This window comes from Protopterus annectens, chromosome 8.part1, assembly GCF_019279795.1.
Source record: "Protopterus annectens isolate FY-2018-M chromosome 8.part1, PAN1.0, whole genome shotgun sequence".
NCBI lineage: Eukaryota > Metazoa > Chordata > Ceratodontiformes > Protopteridae > Protopterus > Protopterus annectens.
In genome coordinates this window covers 417,993,932-418,020,192 of record NC_056742.1, presented here as the reverse complement: position 1 = coordinate 418,020,192, position 26,261 = coordinate 417,993,932, and the positions used below count along the sequence as shown (strand labels likewise).

General features: G+C 40.2%; 1 protein-coding gene across 3 annotated transcripts in view; it reads left to right on the top strand.

The window, feature by feature from the left end:
• The window catches only part of SNX20 (sorting nexin 20), a 168,448-nt gene that overhangs the window by 27,866 nt on the left and 114,321 nt on the right, over positions 1-26,261 (top strand). The window lies entirely within an intron of this gene.

The following is a 26,261-nucleotide window of genomic DNA, read 5'->3' as shown; positions in this document are numbered from 1 at the left end:
AATATGCAGGCACTATAAGCCTTTAATCAGAAATTCCCAGCTCAGAAGGGCAGAGTCCAGCCTCTCCTCTCACAAGCCAAAAGGCTTAGAATGATAGTTACACCAAGCAGTAATAAATACAACTGAGTACTTTTAAGATGATGCAAAAGCAAAATAAAGTAGGAAGAAACAGAAATACAGTAAAAGCAGATGAAAAAAGTGCAATTTTTTTTTTTTTGGTATTGCAAATGCACTCTCACATCCCTTAGTAAAACACACACCTTAAATAAACAGTAATAAAAATCTTGTGATATAGTAGCTTACATTTTCTAACTGAAATTCCTAAGAAGTCTGCAAAAACTGCCATCCTAAGAAGTCTCTAGAAACTGTCATTCTGAATTGCAGTCTGTATATTGTATATATTTTATCTAATAACTATAAGTAAGTATTGTAATCGGATAACCATCTGTAGATATTGTATTAATCACTGTGGGAACTTTTTTTGCAACTGTATGAATTCGCCACATTGAATGTTATAGTAACTATTTGCCGCTTGTGCTTTACAGTGACTGTGTAAATGTTAAGTGCTAATGTTGGAGCCTATCTCCCCATGCCTACCACTGAAAACAGACTCTGCCTACTCAGACTTTCTTAGCCAATAAATTCTATTAAAAAAAAAAAAAAAACATAAATAGTTTTGATATATGGCTGTGATGGTGCTGAAGCTGAATCCTTTTCTGAATACATGATTGATGCCAGTCAACAACCCATATTTGTTAACACAGTCCGGGAACTGGTTGTATACATAGCGTTTAGCTATACATAGTGTTTAACTATACAGATTTTCACAGAATGTCCAGATTTTTGCCTCAAATATTTGGTGTGTTCCTCATAAAATCTGTGGTTTTCTGGCAAATCAGAGAGGACTGGGTTACTAAAAATGACCAAATAATGACATACATTTGAGTTTCAGACTTCATGTACTCACTCCTATGGCTTTTCAGGGAGCTAGTGAGCCAAGAGCATTTATCCCCTTTTAATCTCTTCATTGTAACAGGAAAGCTCCTCTTCTGGATTGCTTATAGTATACAAGTAAACATGCTTTTGGCAGAAGTTAAAGTTTGCTGGACCAGTACTATTTTGACATCTAACTTTATAAACCAGTCCTCTGTAGTTTAGAGTAGGGGTTTTAGTGATGTAAGATACTAATTAACCTGATACTGTAATCCTGGGTTTGATCCCCTTATTCTCTGTTTGACTACTCTGTATCTCTTAGTCATTTAATTAATAAGACGATATGTCCATTGATTTATTCTTTTTCTTCTTAAGTGACTAGTACAAGGTAACAGGACAATACTCAGTCACTGAATGTGGAGACAATATATTTTCAGGGCAATGTAGAAAGTTACTGTCTAAGACTATGTTGGTTTGGTAGGTTATCCAGTCAACTGTGCCAGGTTCTGATGGCCAGCAGTATTCTTTAGCTGATCCTTGCAAGGATCTAGCCATTTAAGGTCAAAGTCTCCTAGGAGTATGAACATATGGTTCACCTTGTTCTTAGAGATGAAATCTAGTTCCTCCTCAAAGACCTTAAGTGAATTGGGAGTTGAAATGTATACTGTACTTTTCAGAAGTTTTGTGTACGCATGAAACATGATGTATACAACAAACCAATTAGGAAGATGCATCCAGCTTTGAGGAATTCTTCATCTGTGACATGTGTTAATGCCTTTTAACCAGCATTACCTCTCTTCCTGTTCCAAGATCCACCTTTATGCTCTTGAAAGAATACATACATTTGAGAGGTGTGTGCTGACAGGACAGGTCTCTCTTATTATTAATATGTCAGGCTTATCACAAAGGATCCAACTCTTAGGTAGTTCCCATTAATTATTTACACGGTCATCTGTGAGATTTCATGATGAATACTACCTGCGTTATCATGTGCTGTGGTTGTAGTAATTCTCCTAATGACCTAATGTCAGCCACACTTGGCCCTGGGTTTAGTCTTATGTCACCAAATACTATCAAGAGCCAGCCTGGACAAGCCTTTTTATACTTTTTGAGTGCCTGTGAGTATGTAATGAGTAGATACATATATTACCTTTGTAGCTGTGCATTGTAAGTGAGGTAAGCTTCACCATATGTATGTTATCACCATACTTCCAGTGAAACGGATAAATATGGCTTACAGAGCTACCATGTGCATTGTGCCTATTACAGTTCACTGACCATAGTCCTGTGCATGAATCCATCTTACACGGAATACCTCACAGCCCCACAGTGGTAATCAAGTCACTATTTACAGTAATTCCTGTAGAATGTAGCATTGATGCTATTAGAGAATTTTTATGTAAGAATACTGAAATGCATAGTAGAGACATTGAAACATGTTGTACTTTACTTGAAATTATTATAAATAATAATGTCTTTCTCTTCCAAGATGCCATTTATCATCAGATAAGTGGCGTTGCCATGGGGACTCCCATGGCAAATGCATATGCAAACATTGTTACAGCAAAATGGGAGGAGACGCATGTATATAATGCACCCATAGAATTTAACACTAAAATATTGTTTTACAAACGGTTTGTGGACAATATTTTTTTAATATGGGATGGTGAGAGTGCACAATTAGAGAAATTTATTGAATTTATAAACTCTACAACAGATTTCTTAAAGTTTACAGGGACATTTTCTAGACAGTATTAACTATCTGGACGTTACATTAATTAAAAATGAGAATAAGCAAATTGATACACACATTTATAGGAAAGATGTATATAAAAATAAGTATATTCATAAAAGTAGTATGCATGCCCCTCATACATATAAAGGTATTGTGAAGGGACAATTTTTAAGAACCTGTAGAAAGAACTGGGTAGTATGCATGATACATTTAGAAGTAGTGGGTATAATAATGAATTCTTACAGAAAATAAGAAGTGAGGTGGTCATGAAAAGAACTACAGATGCAAGACCTTATTTTGCTATAAACCAAGCAAATGATATAGTTGTTAATACTAGAAATAATAAATCATACACTCGCTATGTTACCATGTTTGATGACTGTGCCCTGGCACAGCAATCAAGGAGCCTCAATCCTCACCACTAACACCAGGGAGGTCGTCTCATAGAAGAGGAAAGGATAACAAATACACACAGTAAAGAACAATTTCCCTTAAATGCACACAGAGATCACAGTCAGTCTGGGGCTGGTTTCTCTGTTGCTCTCCAGGTCCCCAATAAGACTCCCCACTGGCACAGCTATAGGGTCCAGATCTCAGCCTAGCTGGCAAGCTAACCTCCAGTACCCTCTCTGTCCCACCAGTGCTTCATGCCCCTGCCCAGGTAGCTGAAACACCACACACACTTTGAGATAAGTATTTATACAACTTCACAGACACTCCTGGGAAAGGCTGATACAGATTCTCCAACTGTGCCCCTCTACCCAGACTATACAGTAGTAATTACTGCCACCACCAGCTTAATAATTATCAGCTACCCAAAGGCCCTTAAAAGGATGTCCAATTATTACTGTGCAATATTATTTTTCAATTGGTAATGTGACTATTCAGTCTAAGGCTTATTAGAGTGGCTTATTACAATAAACTCTATAAATATGCAGTGCACTCTAGAGCCTACTTATCTCTACACAAACCAGCCACAGGTAAAGGTTTTTGAAATATTTAATAATAAATAATTAAAACACAAGACAATACTATTACACCACAGAGATATCTAAGAGTTCAGAGATCACACAGAAACTTAAAATAATACAGTAGGGCAGGTCTGATGTCAAAGAAAAACACTTAATCTAACTTTCTAATCTTTAGCTAATCTTAAGAGAAAACATAGTGCTACAATCCTACTTACAGACATATAGAGCATAAGCAGTGCTGGGGTTGATGGTCCGAGACAAAATGCTTTCAGTCTGTCATTGAACAATAGTTTTTAAAAACACTAAGAAACAGCTCTGCTAAGGCCCTCCCAAATTACATCATTTTGACACTTAGGTTTTCCCAGTATTCACATTACATCATTTTGACACTTAGTCTGGCGTTCCCAGGCAAACAAACTGCATTATTTAGCAAGCTAACACCTGCTCACGAAACTACAACAATAAAAGACATTTCACATGTACACTCAAGTTAAGACAATAGAAAGAATGTGTTCAGCCAGCCGGTTCGGCACCACCATTTAGATAATTGTAATTTCAAAGAATATTTGAAATGCTTGGCTTGGTTTTCCTTACAGCAGATGGCAATGTTGCAACAATCTTGAAGTTCACATTTTACAGTGTTTTCTTTCATTTAAGAACACAAGCCTGAATTTTACATTTATATATACAAATGATAGAATTATGTATCAAATTCTATTTGACTAGACTGGCAGCCTTCGCCCATCTTTCCCCAGTCTTCACACCATGTATGGCAGGAAAGTTCAAGGTGTGAAGGATATTTTATCTAGGAATTGGGGAATTCTTACAGTGATGCCAGAAATAGCTGATATTGTAGGCCAAATGCCATCATTTGCATATAAAGATGTAGAAATTTGAAGCAGAAATTATGCTACAAAGATCTTTCTACTAAATATGATAGGCTGACTATGAAACCCGGCACAGTTCCCTGCTATAATTGTGTTTATTGTACTATTATTAATAAAAGCTGTGAATTTAAAAATCCGGTACCTAGTGACCTTATAATAATTAAATGTCATGCTACTTGTAATACAAATGATATAGTATATTTAGTTAATTGTGTTACATGCTCTGCTTTTTATGTCGGCAAGAGCTCTAGAAAATTAAAGGACAGAATCATAGAGCATAACTCAGACATCAGGAGGAAAATTGTCACCAATGCCTTAGCACAAAATATTATGGACAGAGGCTCAAATAATACATTTCAGTTTAGAGTGTTAGATGTCCGTTATAAGCAAAAGGGGGGGGAGTGATATAAACAACTCCCTAGATTTATGTGAATATGAAATGGATTATATGTCCTAATGCTGACCGAAATCCTGGTCTCAACACATCTGTTAGCATAAAACCTGTCTTGAAATTAAAACAAATTAATCTGAAATGACTGAATAACCAGTAGATATTGCTTTAAGATGTTTTCTGATGTTAATTGTTTGCATACTCTTACTGGTTGTGTCAGAGAAGGGGTTATATTTAAACCGGTTCCCCTTTATAATTTCAAAATAAAGCTTGAATTTCAGTATCTCGAAACTATAAAGTCGAACAGTCCACAATCCCAAAACACACAAACACGAAAAAAAAAATCCCGAACATTCACAAACCATACACCACACAACATGCACACCAATCAACCCACAACACACAAACTACACAATCCTACACTACATCTACGCAGGGTGGCAAGCCCCCCTGTACCCCCCATGTGGGGGGCTGCGTACCCCACACTCCTCTTATATATATATATATATATATATATATATATATATATATATATATACCAACTCCGAGATCGCACTAACAGTAAAGACATGCATTACTCACATGCAGACATTCCACACTCCCTCATGCACACACACATCACACATGCACAAACACATCCAACACTCACATTTTCACCTCCCTACCCCACATGCACAACTTACAATAGCACTCACATACATTCACTTACCTTCACTTCCGTAAAACATCCCAGCCAAACACTTCCCGTCCCATTACTGCACTGCATAAGCGCGGATTAGAGGTATTCAAATTCACGCTTATGCACTTTCGAGATTTTTCATTTTTGCCTTTACGGTCCTGAGATACTGAAATTTGAGCTTTCAGTATTTCGGGATTGTAAAGGGGAACCGTTTAAACCTGGTTGTATTAGTTGTGTTATATACACACTGACAAAGAGCTGTTGCTTGAAAGCTTTGTGGATTTGGAATAAACTGTGGAGATTTTTTATCTTGCTGTGCGTGTCTGCCTTTTTTAGAGTTTCTTTGCTTATGAATCCATCTTACACGGAATACCTCACAGCCTCACAGTGGTAATTAGAAGCAGCACATGGTAAAACTTTGGTACTTAAAAGATTTAGTTAAACTTCTTCAAGTTTGTACCGGAAAGTTTTTATGTGGAAATATACATAAAATGTTTGTTACTCACTATAATATCTTAGTTTAGTGAAATTACCTCTTCAGTTTGTTGAAGATATAGTAAAGATGTGAAAGCTGATTGGATGCACATGTTTATGGACTGTGAAAACTAAGTGTTTATAGGGAAGTAATACATACGTTTTAAGGGGTTATGGTCTGATAACTGTTTTTTGACTAGATCTTTAATACCAATGAATGCTCCACTTCCGTTATCCGTACCCCCCCCCCCCAAAAAAAATGTTCTGGAGCCTTCTGTCAGTAGCTAGAAAAATTATTACAAAAAATTGTAATTCAAACTCAGTGCCTGCATTCAAAGAATTTTTAAATGTTAACAGCAATACTATGTAAAACTGAAAAGAAAGTGATCAGAATAAGATCTGTAAATCATACTAAGACTTTTAGTGGTTGGGATAGCCTTGGAATGTTGCTACTAAAATACCAAGACTCTTAAACTTTTTAATTGTATAAGATTGCCATGATAATTTAAACATGTTCCTAACATTGTATAACTGAATTTGATGCGGAATTTCATCCTATTTCTGTGAAGATATTGTAAATATATTAAATTAATAAAACCTTTTCTTAAAAATAAAAAATGTTGGGGGAACATCTGGCTGTAACTAAGGAAATGTTTGTTTTGATTTGAACATAGGATTTGAATTGCCTGTACGTGACGGCAAGTAAGGTTTATTCAGTTTAATGCTATCGACTGACAAAAAAGCAAAAAAAAAATGATCTCTAACAACTGCATTTTATGTTATTTTTTTTCTTCTTCTTTTTAATATTTGAAATGACAACGGTTATGGAAAGAGTGCTTAAGTGCAGTAAAACTGTGAATGCATTCCATTCTAGGCATATATAGAACACTTGACTGTGTAAATTACAGTGAAGAATGCAATGCTGGATTCTCTTACATCTGTGCATATGCCAGTCTAAAATGTGCATGAAGCTTTTTTTTAATTCACTTTAAAAGTTAATAAAACAACTTTCTACATTGCCATGCATTTTCTGATCAAGAAGAATGAAGCTTTAATGCCTGCCATTGACTGTAATCTTCGGTGATTTAGCAGAAAATTACACAATTTTCATTGGATTATGGCAGTAATGGGATATGGCACAGTTAGGGACCTTGTAAGGCTGATCTTGGTTTGGCTACTTCACCAGAGAGTTTCTCCTGCATCTGAAGCCATCCGCTGCTAAAATAATGATAATAAGTATCATTTTGTATTTCTACTGATTATTTTTGCTGTATTTAATAAGAATCCTGTGTTATTTTTACATTTCTCATACTTCAGTAGTGTTTCACAGCTAAACTGTTTCCACTGCTGCTCCTGCTGTAGTAATGTCTGCTAGTTATACAGGATAGTAGCATGTAGATCGTGTGGTTTCCCTGCATTTGAGCTCTAAACCAACACTTTTACATTGAGGATGTTCTGACTGCAGTCTTGCGGCAGAAGTATGGTGTAGCAAACCTATCTGAGTTGGGAGCTGCTGGCTTAAAGCTTATTGTATGTTTTCCTGATTGGTCTTTAGGCATTGCTGTTGTAAAACTTGTTTTTCTGATTCTATATAAGCCCGGTATTTGCACTAGGCTGTTCTCCATATAGCAGCAGTTAGGAGTGCCCTGTAGAGTTGTAAACACTTTTGAGTTAAAATTTACTTAGAATAACTGTCTGTATAATCTTCCCCCACCCCCCTCCTGCTCTAGGAACATTTGAGATGCACACACAGCAGCATCACTTTGTTAGATAGCTGCAGTTCACTTTGAGTATAGCACCCATTCTTTGTCCATGTGCTATCATCCCAGTCCAGTTAAGTCCCCCCACTCTTCTCCCTGGTTAAATCCATAGGAGAAAAATACTGGAACCATGGATGGGCATTTTCCTGCTATATCTGTGGCCAGCCTGGTGGACATGGGCATCCTGAGGCAATGTAGCAATTGTCTCATGTATACTGACAACCACTTAATCCTGAAACAAACAAACAAACAAACACAGTATGTGAGAGATATAGCTACGCTATGAAAACTGAGACACGACTCTCAAATACTGACAAATCAAATGACAAACAGGTTGTCAGCACATGCACATTGTTTCCATCACTAAGTAAGGTTTTGGCACATAAACCCACATATGCGGAGGTACTCCTACATGTACACTCCCCTCAGAAATCACATGCAAACAAAACTAAGTCAACACCAACCACTACACATAAAACTACACATCACAGTGTCTCTGCAAGCAAGCAACTGAGGAGAAACACCACGCACTCAAATATCTTGTTCATAGCCATCGTGAGACACATGCATATACCCCCTCACCAGGTTGGATAAAGAGGGCTACAGTCAGTTGCCTGTTAGGAGCCATGATTTGCCAGATCATGCAGGCACTTCGCTCAACTCACAAGTACCAGTATGATTCAGTCGTAGTCCATCTGTGTGTGAATAACCTGAGACATATTTCCCTGGACTATATGAAGAGAAACATGATGGACCTGTCTCAATATGTATCATAGGTAGGTATGAACCTTGCATTAAGCAGCTTTCTACCCTCACCGAGAATGATATCACAATACAAACAGAAAATGATTGACTTCAGTAATTGACTTAGCTACTGGCATCATTCCAAGGGGTTCTAGTATTTGTCTGCCTGGGACGACATGATCGCCTGACCATGCTGCTTTACCAGAGATGGCCTGCACCTATTGCTGGTAGACTTTTGGCCATGGCATTAGCCACCCTCATAGTGCCTTTTTTAGGCAGTGCCAAACCAACAGACCTACCGATATAACAAATTCTTCTAAGGCCAAGCTGAAAGTACTACTGCTCAGTGCTATGAGTCTTAACAAGAAACTTCACTTCTTGGAAGCTCTCCTCATCCTGAAGAATGCTGACATCTGTGTAATTACAGAGACATGGTTCAAGGGTGCAGAAAACACCCCAGCAATGCAAGGCTACAATGCCTATCACACATTCAGACAACCCTCTGAAAAAAACAAAAAACAAAAAGGAGGACATGTTTCCATTTACATAAAAAAAAATCGCACCTCAAATTTGGTCAAGCAGGATGACTCTCTTGAGCTACTGCATTTTCAACTGACCATAGGCAAAATCCCCCACCATTTCATTGCTAGCTTCAGGTCCCCAACCATGAAACATGAAAATCACTCTGCAAACCTGAAGTTACTAGAATCAATTACCATTCAGCCCAACACACTACTCATGGGTGATTTTAACTACCCCTTTATAAACTGGGAAACGTACAGGACCACTAACATGCTGCGGGCTTAGAGATTCCTGCACTGGAACAGCTGGTCTGCACTCCAACTAGGGGCTGAAATGTTCTTGACATTACTCACCAACACGGAGTTGCGTTACACCCCCCCCCCCCTCCAGTGTAGTGCCCTCATTGGTAAGATCGGATCATAAATTGGTCTCTTTTGAAATAAATGTAATGGTAGAATCCCCATCAAAACCTAAAACCCTAAAGAATTTTTCCAAGGCAAATTACCTTCTATTAAGTGATAGCATAGGTAATCTTAAAGCTCCCCAACCCTGAAAACATGGAGGCCTATACAGAAGTATACACAACTGCTATGTACAACCACTTAAATAGCTGCATAGAAATAACAGTACTTGATTGAACTAAGCTCAGATCTTACTGGAAAAACAAGTCACCCTCATGGACTCCTAGTATAAACAGACTTCACAACAGAAGGAAGAAATTCCTGTCTATAAGTAAGAAGGAGGATGCACAACAGACAAAAAATCCCTCTGTAGTCTCAACAGGCAAATCAGGGAACTAGTCAAGTCTTCAAAAAGCTCAATACGAGATGAAAATGGCCTCCCAAGTGAAGGATAACCACAAAACATATTTTAGTTATGTCCAAAATCTTAAGGGAAACAAATGAATCCACAATTGGCCAAAAGATGAACATTTTAATGAAGGCAAAACCACAAGAAACACTCTGGTGTCTCGGCACACAGCCTTTCAGGAGTAATACAAATGCATCAAACGCAAAACGTCTTATATAGTCACTTAAATTAATAATCACTTAATCAATTGTACATAGGTTCATAGGTAGGTACTAGACTATTGGCCCAAGGGCCTAAGTAAGCCTAGCCAACAAGGTTCCCTGGCTTACGCCACCCAAGAAAGTTATTTTCCTGTGCCCCTGTCGAGCAGAGCCACAGAAGTGATCCCCGGGGTATATTTCCTATTTCCCATCCACTCATCAAGATTTTTCTTGAAGAGTGCTAATGAGGAACTTTGCTTGACATAGATGAATAGCTTGTTCCAGAGTATAGGAAGTCTTTGGGACAGGAATCTATCCCTGCAGCATGTCCTGTTTATTGTGGTGACAAGGTGTAGGTCCCTAGAGCATGTAGCTTGGAGTGATTGGGAGATCTACTCGGAGTAGGCGATATGCTACAAAGTAAAACTGGAGTCTTTTGAGAAGGTCAGTGTAGGGCATCTGTTTGAGCCCAGTAAACCTCTTTGTGAGGTACTTCTGTGGCCTTTCCAGCTGCTGCAGATGTCTTGTGAGGTACATTCCAAAAGAGGCATTGTACTCTGTAATGGGTCTAATGAGTGCCGAGTAGAGGGGAACAATGACCTCCTTTTTCCTGGATGAGAACCCTTTTGTGATGAGGTGTGCCACATAGAAGGATTTCCTGACTACTGTGGCGATGTGATTATCAAAGGAGAGACTACTGTCCACCTGGGTCCCAAGGTCTCTTATCACATATTCAGCATTAAGTAGACCACCCTTTATGTGGTAGTTCATGGGTACAGAGTTTTTACCAAAGGGGATGACAATGCACTTTTTGGCATTGAGCGTGAGGCCATGCCTCTGACACCAGGCATCTGTCTCAGTGAGGCCCTTATGGGGGATGTCCACATCATTTGGGGACTCGACTATGGCTCCTAGTTTGCAGTCATCTGTGAACTTCATTAGCCAGAGGCCTTCTGTGTTAGCCTGTACTTCAGAGAAGTAGATACCAAACAGGAGAGGTCCCAGGACTGAACCCTGTGGTACTCCACTTGTCACTGGTTTGAAGTCAGATTTGGAGTCTACAACTTTTACAATGTGGGTTCTGTCAGTGAGCCAGTTGGCAACCCATCTTGTGACGTAGGGATTTAAACCTAGTTTAGTGAGTTTAGCTATAATTCCAGAATGGGGGATGGTGTTGAAAGCCTTGGAGAGGTCAAGATAGTCTGTGCGAACCACCTTACCCTCATCTACGGCTTTGGTGACTGCCTCAAAGAAGTCAATCAGGTTCAGAAGGCATGATCTTCCTTTCACAAACCTGAACTGGGTGGGGTCCAGAGTTTGGAGGTTACCAATGTCTTTGTTTATGAGTTCCTTGATGATACGTTCCATGGCCTTACAGACTAGGCTCGTCAAGCTAATAGGGTGGTAGTTCCCAGGATCAGTGGTGGCTCCTCCTTTGTAAAGTGGGATAACTTTTGTTGTGCACCATTCAGTGGGCACAAAGCCTTTTGTGAGACTATGATTGAACATGGTGCTTAGGTGGGGAGCCAGTTTGTTCTGAAGTTTGTATAAAACACAGCCTGGGATGTTGTCCGGTCCCATGGATGCTGTGTTTTTGGTTTTAGAGAGTGCAGCTTTTACCTGCAGAGATGTGATTACAGGGACTCTGCATTCTTCCTGTATAGGTATGGGCCCTTTAGGGGGTGATAGGGGGGTAAAGTTAGCACTGAAACTATCTGCCAGGATGTTGGCAATATCAGTTGGTTCTGTAATTTTTGTGCTGTAACTCAGGGCAGATCTGGGTGTTGCCATTGAGATTCTTGACATAGCTATATAATGCTTTGTAGGTGCCCTTAGAATCAGTGTTGATTTTGTTTTTGTAGCTAGCTTTGGAGGATCTTATAAGGGATCTCAGCTTCTTACTGAGGCTGACCAGGGAGCTCCTCCATTCATGGGATTTTACTCTCTTTTGCAACAGTTTCTTCCTTCTGTTGTAGTTTGTTTATGGCAGGGGATCACCAGACTGGCTTCCTGTTTTTGGAAGATAGCGTCTTGGTTCTGTTTGGGATAGCATGATTCCTGCACTTGTGTAAGTGCTTATAGAGTGCATTTGTGTAGGATTCAGCAGTCGTAACTGTATTGTCCATGTCATGAAGTTCGCCACTTCTGTCTTAAGAAGCATGAAGTTTGCTTTGGTGAAATTTTTTACCATGGTTTCCTTAATGGTGGGTGGAAGTGGGATGCAGATATCTAGGATGATTAGCTTATGGTTGGATCTGACCAATGAGGAGTTGACTTCAGGTGTTTAACACCGGTCACTCATGTTGGTAATGATTAGGTGGTCATTACCACCTGGTGGGGGTGCGGATAAGTTGATCCAGGGCATTGGAATTTATGAATTCCAGAAAGCATTGAGCAAAGGAGTTGGTACATGAGTAGTTTTCCCAGTTAATGGTGGGGTAGTTGAAATTACCCATTATTAGGGTGTTTGGTTGAACCCTAATATTTTCCAGTATATCAAAAAAGAGGAGTGGGAATCCTGGGGCATGGTGGGGGATCTGTAGCAAGCTACAATTTGGATTGCAGTTTTGCCCAGAGTTAGTTGCACTTAGATAACCTCAGATGCATTATGCTGAGCAACTAGCCTGGAGGTGTGGATATCCTTAATGAATATAGACACACTTCCGCCTTTGGTATTCTGGTCCAGGTTAGATGGCCGAAAAGTGTGGTATGAGTTATAGCCTGGTAATGCAGGAGTGCTCTCTAGAGCCTTGAACCAGGTCTCAGTCACTGCACAGATATCGATGTTCTCCATTTTATGGAGTGCCTCGAGTGAGTCCATTTTGAGATTTAGACTTCTAGCATTGAGTAGCATTACCCTCAGTTTTTGCTTGCCTGTTCGTGTTACGGTGGTGAATTTGTCATTTGAACCTTGCCTAAAAAAGGCACTTTAGGGGTGGCAAGACCCTTAGCCAGTATCCGGAATCCCAGGGGCTACATGTGCAGGCCATCTCTGGAAAAGCATAGTGGTCTGTCGACCATGTCGTCCCAGGCAGACAGATACTGGATCCCCTTAGAATGACACCAGAAGCTTAGCTAATTGTTGAAGTCAATCATTTTGTCCTTGTACTGCAGTATCATTCTGGGTGATGGCAGGATGCTACTCAGGGCTAGGGTCATGCCTGCCTGGGCTACAAGATTGGAGAGCTCTTCCATGTCTCTTTTCATGTAGTCCAGGGAGGTACGTCTCAGGTCATTCACACCAACATGGACAATGACAGAGTCATATTTGTACTTGTTCTAGAGTGACCTGAGTGCGTGGGTTATGTGGTGGATCCTGGCACCCGACAGGCAGCTGACAGTAACCTTCTCCTTGTTTAGCCTGGTGAGTGGGACATCAGTGTGCCTGACTATAGAGTCACCTATGACTAGTGTTTTGGGTACGTTGTTTTGCCTTATGGGCTGTGGTTTATTGGCACACTGAGTCTGTGGGCTGTGTGTCATTTGGATTGTGTTGGGGGGGGTGGAGGTTGCTTGTGTTTCTGCTTTGGAGGTCTCTGTTGCTTGAGCAGATTATTACTGAGAGCCTCTGCGAATGTTTTTGTGTTTCTATGTGTGGATTTTGGTGGTGTAGGTTTAGTGGGACTATGTGATGAGTGTGGTGTGGTGCAAGTGTTTACCTTCTCCTCTTGACTGTCAAGTTCAGTCTTGGTTGGAGAGAGTTTTACCTTCAGTTTGGCTAGATAAGTGCATCTCTCACAGGTTGTGGTGTTGGGTGGTAGGAGGAGAGGGTTCTCTGCGTACAGGAGGCAATTGTTACATTGCCCCAAGATGCCCAGATTCATCAGATAGACAGGAGAGAACACTGGGAGCTGACCCTTGGACATGCCTGAATAAAAAAAACTATTTTCCTCTAGATAAGTGAGGAAAGTGAGTACAAGAGCTGTTTTTCTCTAAGCAAGTGAGGAAAGTAAGTAGAAAAACAGTTTTCCTCTAGGTAAAGAGGAAGGTTGAGTGCTGTAGTACTCTGTAGCTTATTTAGTGCTAACAGCAAGTTCTGAACAAGTGCTGAGCATGAATAAGCAAATTCAAGTGCTAAAACTAAGAATCTGTACCTGGATCTTGTGGTAAATAGGCTACCTAGTGCTTACCACTCCCACTGATAAGCTAGAAGGCTTCCCTCCAACACAGAAAGGCTTGGGGGGCTCAGAAGCTTACAAACAGTCCTGGATACAGCAAATTTGTATCTGGACTAGACTAGTTACAGGAAAGGTTGAAACAAGCACACATACAGTAAATACTTCCAATTAACTTCAGAATTCAAGTCTAAAGGCAACAGTGCATAAATAATTCCTTCAGTGGCACAAGAAAACCTACCACAAGGAGAGTGGACACCATTTATATTGTCAAAAAAAAAAAACGTATTTATGCCTTGAGGAGCCCATGTAATTTATACTATGTAGGGGAGAGTAAGAGGAAGTTTAGGATAAGATTTCAGGAACATATTAGGGACATCAAAAACCAAATGATTGAAAGTAATATTGCTATGACTTTAAGGAAAAACATAACAGCCATTTCTCTCTGTTACAAGGTTGTGTTCTTGAACAAATTTCTGCACAATTTGGAGAAATGTGTGTTTTAAAGGATAAATTATTGTATAAGGAATCCATTTATATTTTAAAGTTTAATACGCTATTGCTTTAGGCTTGAATTCTGAAGTTAATTGGAAGTATTTATTGTATAATTGATTAAGTTATTGTTAATTTAAGTGACTATATAAGAAGTTTTGTATCTGAGGCATTTGTATTACTCCTGGAAGGTGTGTCAAGGCACTAGAGTGTTTCTTGTGTTTTTGCCTATATTAAAATTTTCATCTTTTGACCAGTTGTGGATTCATTTCTTCAGTTCTAGGTTGTGTCATCTTAAGGGAAACACTCAACAGTGTGCTGAGTTGGCTGTAGATGGCACTACCTATACTCAGTCAGAAGAAATAGAAAACCTCCTGGCCAATTAAATTCAGCTCAGATTTCACCCCCTGATCTCTTTCAGTCACTGCCCATGAAATATTCCTTATTATTCCTTTGCCTGTTATCACAAAAGAACAGTTCATCACTGCACTCTCTAAAACTAGAAACACTGCATCAATGGGCTCTGCTGGGATTCCAAGGTTTCTATTAAATAGCTTGAAACATGACCTAGCAGGCATACTTTGATCTCTATTTAACCACAGTCTCCAGACAGGTTTTGCCCCAGCAGAGTGGAGGACAGCAAGAGTCATTCCTCTGCATAAGGGGGGGACCATCAATGGACCCAGGAAACTACTGACCCATAAGTCTGACTAGTCTCATATGCAAGGATATGGAAAGGATAATCATGGACCTGATTAACAAAGACATAGGAAATCTCCAGACTTTAGACCCCACCCAGTTCAGCTTCATCAAGGGCAGGTCATGCCTGCTCAGTTTGGTGGACTTCTCTGAGAAGGTCATCAAAGCCATGGATGAAGGTAAGTCAGTGCATACCACCTAAGTCAGTGCATACCACCTACCTTGACCTGGCCAAGGCATTTGATACAATAATCCCACTCAGATACTAGAGAGAAACTCACAAAATTGGACATAAACCTCTACATCACCAGATGGATAGCCAAATGGTTCACTGATAGGACATGTTGTTAGAGTGGGGGAATCTACATCCAGCAAGAGGCCAGTCACCAGTGGAGTACCACAGGTCTCAGTGCTGAATCCCATCCTGTTTGGGATATACTTCTGAGGTGTTACGGCAAATGTAGATGGCCTTTGGCTGACTAGGTTTGCTGATGACTGCAGGTTGGCGGCAGTCACTGATTCCTCAAATGATGTTGATATCCTACAGAAAGGACTGATGCAGACTAATGATTGGTGTTAGAGCCATGGCCTCAAACTAAATGTGAAGAAGTATATAATAATACCCTTTGGGAAATCAAGTATTCCTGCAAATTACAACATTGATAGCAGTCCCCTAAGACTGGTTGCATTGGAGAAGGATCTGTGTACTGGGATAGATAGTAATCTGAAACTTTGACCACCATGTGTCCATGGTGGTGAGAAAATCCTTCTATGTGGCTCAGCTAATAAGTAAGGGCATGGCATCCAGATCTAAGGACGTCAGAGTACCACTGTACTCAGCCCTCATCAGACCAACAATCGAGTATAATGCACCCTTTGGCATGTACCTCACCAGTTGCCTGCAACAGTTGGAGCATCCTCAGAGGTTCCTCATCCAAAAAAATACAAGGTATAACCAACATGTCAGATGCTGACCAATTAAAAGCCCCATCACTATATTCAGTTTCATATTGATTAATGAGGGGTGAATTATGCCTGACCTAAAAGGTAGCATATGACTCAGCTCTGATGAAAATGTTACATATTTGCAAAATGCACTGCATGAGGGCTACCTGCTCCAAAGATCTAAACCTGATGTCTGACATGAATAGATCATGCTGGAGAGACAGATATGTGTCCAGAGATTGCCCTTCCCGTGGAATAGGCTTCCTATTCATGTGAAGCAGAGCACTTCCCGGACCATCTTCAAGAGCAATCTGGACCAATGGATGGGAATTCGCAGATTCACTCCTGGGATAGTGCCCCTGTCCATTATAGACAGAGGCAGTTTGTAAAAATTGTCAAAACTTAGTTGATGACCCCTGTTATCTTTCCTCTAGGGATAGAAGGTTTGGTAAAATGTGGGTAAAATGGCTAGGCTTGTAAAAGCTCTTGAGACATTCGCCTAGTAATCTCCTATGAACCTATGAAATAGAATAACAGTTTTTGCATCAATGTGTGTTTTCTGAATGGGAACAAGTATGATTACGAGGGGCAGGGCAAAATATGAGTCAAAACTCAGAAACATTAAAAGAATAACAGGTTTTGCATTACCATGCATTTTTTGAACAATAAGAAGTATGAAACTAATGTCTGGTATTACTGACTTACTGTAATCCTCAGTGGATTGCTAGAAGAATCAAACATTTTAATGAGAGGCAAGACAAAGGTATGAGGCAAAATCCTAGACATTCTGCACAACTGGGCAGTTGCACAAATGCTTTTTTTAGCACTTCAGGTGATGGATTTGTCAGCTGAGGACAGGGTTGTTATTTAGCTGTCAATAATAAGGTTTATAATATTACCATAGCAGCATGAAGCTGTCAAACTGTGCTATTGCAGTAACATTCTGTGCAGCATGCAAAAAAACTACCGCAGTTTGCTATTCTCCATTACTGTCCTAGTCTGTGTGTGATGGCTCATCTCTGTGTGGCGACAACAAATTGCCAATATTATTGATTATTACTATCATTATTGTTATTTAATCAGGTTTAACTGCTCTTCCTGCTGTGAAGGAAATCTAACTACCAGGAGTAATTGCAATATAAGCCCCTCTGTTTTCTGTGGCTAGGTAACAGCCCTATTCATTGTCAGTCTCTCTGACTTTAAACGGCTGGTTATTAAGTGGAGCCTTGAGACTATCTTCATGGCAACAAATAAGGGCATATTTCATCTTTGCAAGGAAATGTTTGTGTGGTGGCATGCACATTGATGTTGGATCCTGTAATCCTATTCATTGTAATGCCTTTTTAAGGTAGAAGTATATATTCATTTTATCTGGGCTCCTGTCCACTGATATAACATTTCTTATGTAAGTGTAATTTAGTCTGTTGCTGCCTAAGTTGGTCTTTCTGATGTATTTTATGCATGTAGGAAATAATCTAGTACGGTTTCATGATTACTTTGTTTTTCTTTTTAAAATGCATTTCATGGCTGCATAATAATTTAATTGTGTTAGATGAGCTTCTGTATTGCAAGGTTCGTATTGATTTACTTTGCCTTAATGGAGGAGATGTTTCTAGCAAGCATTTTGGAACAGTCTGTGACACAGCTCACATTATAAAGTAATGAGTTTTTAACCTATCATGTTTCTCAGTGAACTGTTTGGTCTCCTGTCAGGAAGTGCTCGTTCATTAATTCAGTGGGTTTTAAGTGAGCTATTGTCTGCATGTATGGTGTACTTATTACTTTTCGGTTGAGTCTGTAGGCTATGTAATTTATACCTTTGGGCTGTATTCTTCTTGCTGCAGTAGCATTACTTAATATCATCTTGTCCTGTCAGTCACAGAAAACTTGCTTTGCACAGCTTTTTAAGATTCTGCAGAACTTGCTTTGCACAGCTTTTTAAGATTCTGCAAACATCTGCATGTTGTTACATGTTATTTTAAGTGCAATGTAACTGGTGCTTAATACGTCAGTCTGCACAAAATATATTCTATAACTGTTACAAATTATACACATTTTTATATATGCTTGTATTTTATCTCACAGCATGGTTCGTAACTGTTAGTATATGGTTACTCAGTAACTTTATTAGTAGCATCTTATACCTGTCACACTTAATACAAAATGGTGTACAGTCGCGGGGGGGGGGGGGATTTGACACCCTTGGTGAAGGCGTTAATATATATATGTATACAAGGAAGAGTAAGTGTCAGGGGCAAATTTGACAAGGAGAACACAATGAAAAAAGTGATGTTCTTAGTGTCTTCTGTGAATTGCTGCTTTGAGCAGTATTGGGCACTTGAGCTGTGATATTAGACGTGCTGCTGTTTGGGTGGAATCAAGTTTAAAGAAGACCCCGTAGAAAAGAAATTCTTAATCTTCTACTCATCATAAACAAAATGTATTTAAGTAATAGCAGCTAAATATGTAGACATTATTAACTAAGGAGAAGAGCATTGAGCTCATGAATGAAGTATTAAAATGTCACACACACACACACACACACACACACACACACACACACACACACACACACACACACACACACACGCGCGCGTGCGCACACACACAAACACGCACACACACATGCACGCACAAAAAAGGAATTGCTGATAAATTAACTGCTAAGTTTTCTTACTTGCAGATGATTTTTTAAACTTCCTCAATCGATTGGTTTATAGAAGAAGTTACCTTTCTGAGATATGTGAAATATGAGACTGTTTACAATCCTGATACACTGAAAGAAAAGTCCTTATGTATGCAAGACATGCTAATATATAGAAACATGAGAAGATCAAGCTATTACTTTAAATAAGCACATTGCAATTTAGATGGTGTTTGTCTTTTTTTTTCAGAATTGATGAATGAAAAGCTCTGAGTTAGTGACAGATAAGGGAGGTAAAGGTACATGGAATCTGAGGAGAGGCAAACCTATTCAAGAAGGATGGGAAAGGAGAACCTCAGTGGGCTGTGAGTGGAGAAGGAAGACAGGGAGTGGGATCTCAAAGAGAAAAAAAATCTGAAATTATAAATGCAAAAAAAATATTGAATTTGGGGAGCAATTGGTGAATGAAAGTGTGAGATTAAAAGCTATTAAACCAACGAGGAAGTTTTGAATGAGAAGGACCGCAATCCAGGATAAAAACAGTCAAAATGCTCCAAAAGCAGTAAAGGAATTAGTTATCAACTGCAGTTCAGGCAAGATGGTAGAAGAGTAGGGCAGCATGAAGGTCATGAGAAAAAAACAAAAAACAAAAGACAAATAAAAGGAGTACAACAGATGTACACCTGAAAGTAGTAGTGCTAAAAAAAGCAAGCAGAAAATTAATTGACATGGTGAAGTAGGCAGGTGAAAATCAGGAAAACTGGTAAGAAATAATTCAACATATTCTTTTAAAAGGGCAGAGCAAATTTTCAGGCTCGTATGGGTTGAAGGGGATAGGGAAATCTGAGTGTAAAGAAAATAGCCAGAGTAATATAAAAAAACAGAGTAATGAAATAACTAGGTATGACGAACAAAACTAGCGGAAATACTGATAACAGCGGACTCATCCTGCAAAGATGATGCCAATACAGTAGCAAGCTTGAATAAGGAGTAGTGCATGATTACCATTTCACCAGGAACAGAATTTAATGATGTTAATCTGGCACTGAGTCAAAGGGATATAAGGTAAATAAATCTGGAACCAGGTACTCATGAAGGATGTAGAAGATACATTGAAGGATTATGAAACCTATATTTAGAAGGATGTGAGGAAATTAAGGAAGCAGAGTAATTGGTTAAGAGACTTGCAAATGTGCCAGCTTTGTTTTTAAGGTACTTACCTTAGGGAACACAGTATACAGATGCTTAGATGGAAAAATGTCGGTATTTAAATTGGGCAGCAGTTACCAGTTTTTGAATGTCAGATTCATTGTACAAAAAAAGGATGGAATATTTCTGTCTTAGGTTGGTAGAAGGATACAATTTGAACTAATAAGGAAAATACGTGTTGTGGACTACTTTGTAGAGTTGACTAAAGATGAGCAGTCTCACATTTAAACAAATGGTGAACATTAAGAGTATTAATAAGATAACAAAATGGTAATATATGTTGAATAAAGATGAGGTATTAATAGGAAAAATACTAACATTTGAGAGGTGGAGGGTGAGGGAGGTCTGGACATGTCATATTATTGTATAATTTAATGCAATATGACAAGCAAGGTAGTTGTATAGTTGCACTGACAAGAAAGGAAAATGTGAAAGTATTAGAAAAGGATGAAGTGAAAGGTAAGGAACTCAGTGATGGAACCAGCACTCACATAGATGGGGGAGCTAACACTGACATAAATATTTTTTTTATTTATGTTGTTCCTTTGTTGACTGGATTAGTCCCACTTGGCTAGTAGCCTCTTTTCAGTGGAGGCCAGATATGATATTTATACTACTAGGGGAAATTTGGCCAGGGCATCAGGGAACTTCCCCTACTCATGATTGGTACTTCTGGAAGCATTAGAAGTGAGTATATGCACATGCCCTGTTCCAAGAGCAGTGGCAGCTGGGAGGATGGTGTGCAAGATGGAGAATACAATGGAGGAAGCAGAGGCAAAAGAGCCTGTTCATTGAAAGGATTCATGGATGAAGCTGAGGATTTGGAGATTTTGTTCCAAAAACAGTTATTTGTTGAAATGGAACAGTCTGAGAAGAATGCTTAGTTACAGCCCTCCAGTTGGGAGGGTTGCGGGATTATTTATTAAAGGACTTAATTAAACCGAGTGATCCAGAGAACAAAATATCATGGGGATATATTATGGAAAAAATGCAGAAAGAGGCAGAAATGACATTGAAAGGGGACACTACCCACTTAAAGAAAACATATGCTGAGACAGTTGCTACTCTATGGGGTACAGAAAGGAAAGATGAAAAAGTACACTTCGAAAAGAAAATTTGCGGTGACTCTGCAAGGTAAAAGAACACAAGAGCTGAATAGATATTAGGTATAGGACAATGTGATTTTACCTTTGCATGTGAAAACACAAGAGGCTTTCATTTTGATTAATAGAGACATTTTCTGGTATATTTTTTTGAAACTGGACAAGGCATGGAAAAGTTTTTTGAGTATGCAAATTTCCAGAATTATAATCCATGGAATGAATATGTGACTAAAGATTTTTTTCAAGGGATAAAAAGAAAATACAAATACAGTTTCGAAGGGAAGTAGAAAGAGAAACTTTAAAAAAAAAATTGTAAAGAAGTAATGGACATTTCAAAAGTCTATGATAATAGGGGTTTATGGAATGGGGAATGGGATTGTAATGTTGTTTTAAAAATGGATAAAATTGTACACAGTCTGAGTATCATAAATGTTGAAGAGGACAAGGGTATTCAAAACATTGGGGATAACCAAAAACTTTTTATGGGAAAGAAGGACATTCAGTAAATAGTTGTGAAAGAAATGTTATCTATGTGGGAAAACAGGAAATGATACAAAGAAATCTGAACTTAAATATTACAAATGTAAAAGAAAACTGGACTTATATGAATGGAATGTAAAGAAAAAGAGACTGAAACAAATATTTAAAAGCAGGGAAATGATGAAGAACAAATCAGAAATGAGAATAAGAACACAGTCTCCATGGGACCAGATGGCTTTCCAGGCTGCTGCGTTCTTAATGTTCTAAAACAAGAGCTAGCTACTCCATTAGGCACTCTATTTAGTCACAGCCTGAGTACTGGCTTTGTCTCCTCTAAATGGAAAACATGACTGTTACCCTCTCCACAAGGGTGGCTCGGCAAGAGACCCAGCTAACTATAGAACCATAAGTTTAACCAGCCTCATCTCTAGGCAATGGAACAAATCATCACAGATCTCGTAAATAAGGATACAGGTGACCTCCAAACCCTGGATCTGTCCCAGTTCAGTTTTGTCATTGGTGAACGTCTTTGGGAATGTGAATAGAGCTGTAGACGACAAAGTCATGCATACAGCCAGTCTTGACTTGGCCAAGACCTTCGACACTATCCCACATTCGGGCATCATTAATAAACTAACCCAGTTAACTATCTACCCACATGTTGTCATGTGGGTTGCAAACTGGCTCACAGATCGACAACACATAGTCAAAGTGGGAGACATTACCTCTACCAACAGACCTGTCACCAGTGGGATCCCACAAGGGTCCATGCTGTGCCCCCTCTTGTTTGGCATACATTTCTCAGAAGTCCAGGCAAAAATGGAGGGGGCTGTGGATAATCAAGTTTGCAGATGACTGCAAATTAGGTGCTATCATTGAATCCCCTAGCGATGTCAGCGTACTTCAAAAGGGGCTTACACAGATGAATGATTGGTGGCAAAGCCATGGTCTTAAACTAAGTGTTAAAAATGCATCATCATTCCATTTGGTAAAAACAGTGTCCCTGATGATTATAAAATAAACAATAATACCCTAAGTACCAATTCAGTAGTGAGAGAACTGGGAACACAAGTTGACTGTCACCTCAACTTTAACCACCATGTGTTTACTGTGGTGAGGAAATCATTATACTTTTCTCACCTAATTAGCAAAGGCATCATCTCAAGAGCAAAGGAAGTTATAACTCCCCTGTACTCATCCTTCATCAGGCCTGTTATTGAATATAAAGCTTCCTTTGGTATGTATCATACCAGACACCTGCAGCAACTTGAGAGACCACAAATATTTCTGACTAAGAAAATTCAGAGACTCCAGAACATGTCTTATATGGACAGACTGAAGTCGTTGTCACTGTACTCAGTAGCGTATAGACTACTTAGAGGTGACTTTTATATCTGGTTTACACGCTATCTCTGACCCAAATTTACTGGAAATGCTGCACGTGCATAAGTCAAAAGGGACTAGAGTCACCCATTCCAAGGATCTCAATCTAGCCTGTGACATAAACAGGACCTGCTGGAGAGACAGATATCTCAGATGTTGCCCCTCTTCTGGAATACGCTTCCAGTCCATATTAAGCAGAGCACCTCCATGACCCTGTTTTAAGTGCAGTTTGGACAACTGCATGGTAAACCATAAATGTGAAGTTGTTAAATCTCGCCGTTTATTCTCACTGATGGGTTCGGAGCCGATCCTCGGCTCCGACACGGCCGATAGCAAAGCTCAAGGTTTGCCAGTAGCTCGAGACCAAGCCCCTTATCCCACAATGCACTGCTGGAATTACCTCATCTAGTTTGCTGCGGCAAGAGAGATCTTGGTGATCCAGCTAGCTCGAACCATTTGTGATAGAAAAAACAGCAAGTTCTTATAAAAAAATCTTTTTTTTGTTTTAGAGGATAGTTGTGTTTTAGTTTTAAAAAAATTTTTGATAATAGTTCCTATAGTTTTTGAATAGATAGTGCCCTGTTGGCTAGTTGTTTTGTGTGGGCATTTAGCCCTATTTAGACTTATTAATCTTTCTTATAGTCAGGGTTTTTTTCTGTGGACTTCTTTAGCCCTGTATTTGTAAACTATAGTTATTATAGATAGTGCCCAGATTGGGCTTAGTTACTTTGTGAATCTTTACAAGTAAAGTAAAGATTTTACTGTTTTTACAGTATGTTTGTTGTACCTTAACTATGTCGGATGATAAGGAAAAATCCCATCCTAAATCTGGATTCAAGAAATGCCCAGATTGTGGGCAGAAAATGTCCGTCACTGACGGACACATTCAGTGTGTCTACTGTCTGGGGGCTAAACACCTCCAAGACACTTGCAGCGTTTGCCATTCCTTTTCTTCAAGAGTCCTCTTGGAGAGAAGGAGGAAGCTAATAGACAGGGGATTGCTACAGAAATCCTTTTCTGAGGTGTTGAGTAGTCATGAGGGTACTAGCACGTCCTCCAAATCCTCAAAATCCAAATCTTCAGACAAAGTGGCAAAAAAGGCAAAAATTTCAGAAGGAGGGTCATCGGTTCCACAGACCTCGGAACCAAGTGTACCTTTGATTCGGAGTCAGCTCTCAGTATTGGAGCCAGTCTCTGAAGTTCCTTCTTCTCCTCTGCTCCAGTCAGCACCTTCTGTGCATTCTGCTAAGTCCTCAGTCAGCCTTTCAGATTTGGACATGGATCGGCTATTGCAGAAGCTTTTACAGGCACCAGGACTTGCCAAATTGTTGTCGGCCCCAACCAGCTCGCCGTGCCAAAGACCATGGAACCAGATTTGTCTACTCCTCCTCCGAGCCGTACTTGACTCTCAGAGCTGAAGGAAACTGAACCAATGATTGTCAAACCTTTGGAGCTGATACCCACACAGGTGTTATTGGCTCGATCTAATCAGATGTCCTCAGCGCTGACCGAGGACTCTAGGAACCGACACTCTCCCATCGGGTCCGAGGAGGATAGTCGAACCAATTTGTTAGTACCGACTCTTCCTCTCGGGGCTTCGGCTCAGATGAGCTCGGCTGCTACCTTGGGCTCGGAGCCCAGGGTTTCGGTACAGGAGGATTGGATGGTAATCTTTGGTCTGTCCACTCCTTCTAGTCGGAGTCATGGTGCCTTCGATGCTATGAGGAGAGTTTTGTCTCCAAAGACAACATCAGCATCAGTTCAGCCTTTCCTCTCCCCTCAAGCTCCTGTGTCTGCCTCTTCATCTACCGGTCCCTCTAAGTGTAGAGACCCCGAGCCTCAAGTACCCCCACAGGGTGTCCCTGCTCTTCTGAGACCTCCCCAGATCCCCCCACTGAGGAGGTGCCCAGGAAGAGACTGTGCAAGAGGAGGCACTTAGACTCCCCACAGGAGTCTTTGACATCTGACACAGACTTGGATGAGTCAGAAGGGTCCCCTTGATCCCCCTCTGAGGATATCTCCTTTGCAGAGATACTAGAGAGCCTTAGTCAGAGGGGCGATTGTCAGTCCAAGACCCCTACTGAGGATGAGTCTGTGCTCTTGAAGGCTTTTGGGTCTCAACCTTCCACTTCTTGGGTGTCTCTGCCTTACAACGAGCTCATGGAACTGATTTCTCGTAAGACGTGGGAGTCACCGGAGTCCATGGAACCTGTTCCTTGTAAGCCCAATAAATGCATGCCTGCCCCAGTGGACAAGCCATTTTTGACAAAGGGAGTGCCTGTTGATACCATGGTGGTAGCTGCAGCCACCAAAAAGGAAGTGTCTGAGACAATCCACTTCTATCCATCCTCCTAATAGAGATTCTAGGGTCATGGATAGATATGGGAAACGCATGTTTAGTTCAGCGACTTTTTCTCTGTGATCACTGAACTACTTAACCCATTTTACAAGACTACAAAGAGATCTCCTGAAAAAGCTAGGAGATACTCTCCAGGGTACGGTAGCTGCAGGGGTGGCCGACAAAGTCAACGCACAGCTGGCTAACGTAAACTCAGTGGTAAACTCGTCCATGCGTCTCATATCCTATGCAGCTGATGGTTCGAGTAGAGCCGCTAGTTCGGGCATTGCTCTTCGAAGACAAGCCTGGACGCATCTCTGTTCCCTTGCGGAACCCTTTAAGTCTTCCTTTATCAACACCCCATTCGATGGCTCATCACTGTTTGGGTCCAAAGTAAAGGAAACTTTAACCAGGTGTGAGCAGGAAGGCAAGACCTTATCTGCCGTCGGAGTCCATTTTTCTACCCCTACTCAGCCCTACCCCAAGGGCCCTAGGGGAAGGAATTTGTGGTTCTGAAAAGCACAGAGAGCTTTTCAGGACACACGTGGAGAAACCCCCTCTAGAGGCAGAGGAGGGGGTTATAACAGAAGATGCCGCCCCCGTGGCAGATGGGGGTCCACAGCAACAGGGTGACAGAAGTCAGTTCTCCAGTCAACCCTACCAGTGCCCCTGAAAGGGGGCCCGACTGTTCAGCTCTGGAGGCAGTCGGGGGTCACTTGTCTTTGTACCCAGAAGCCTGGCTAAACA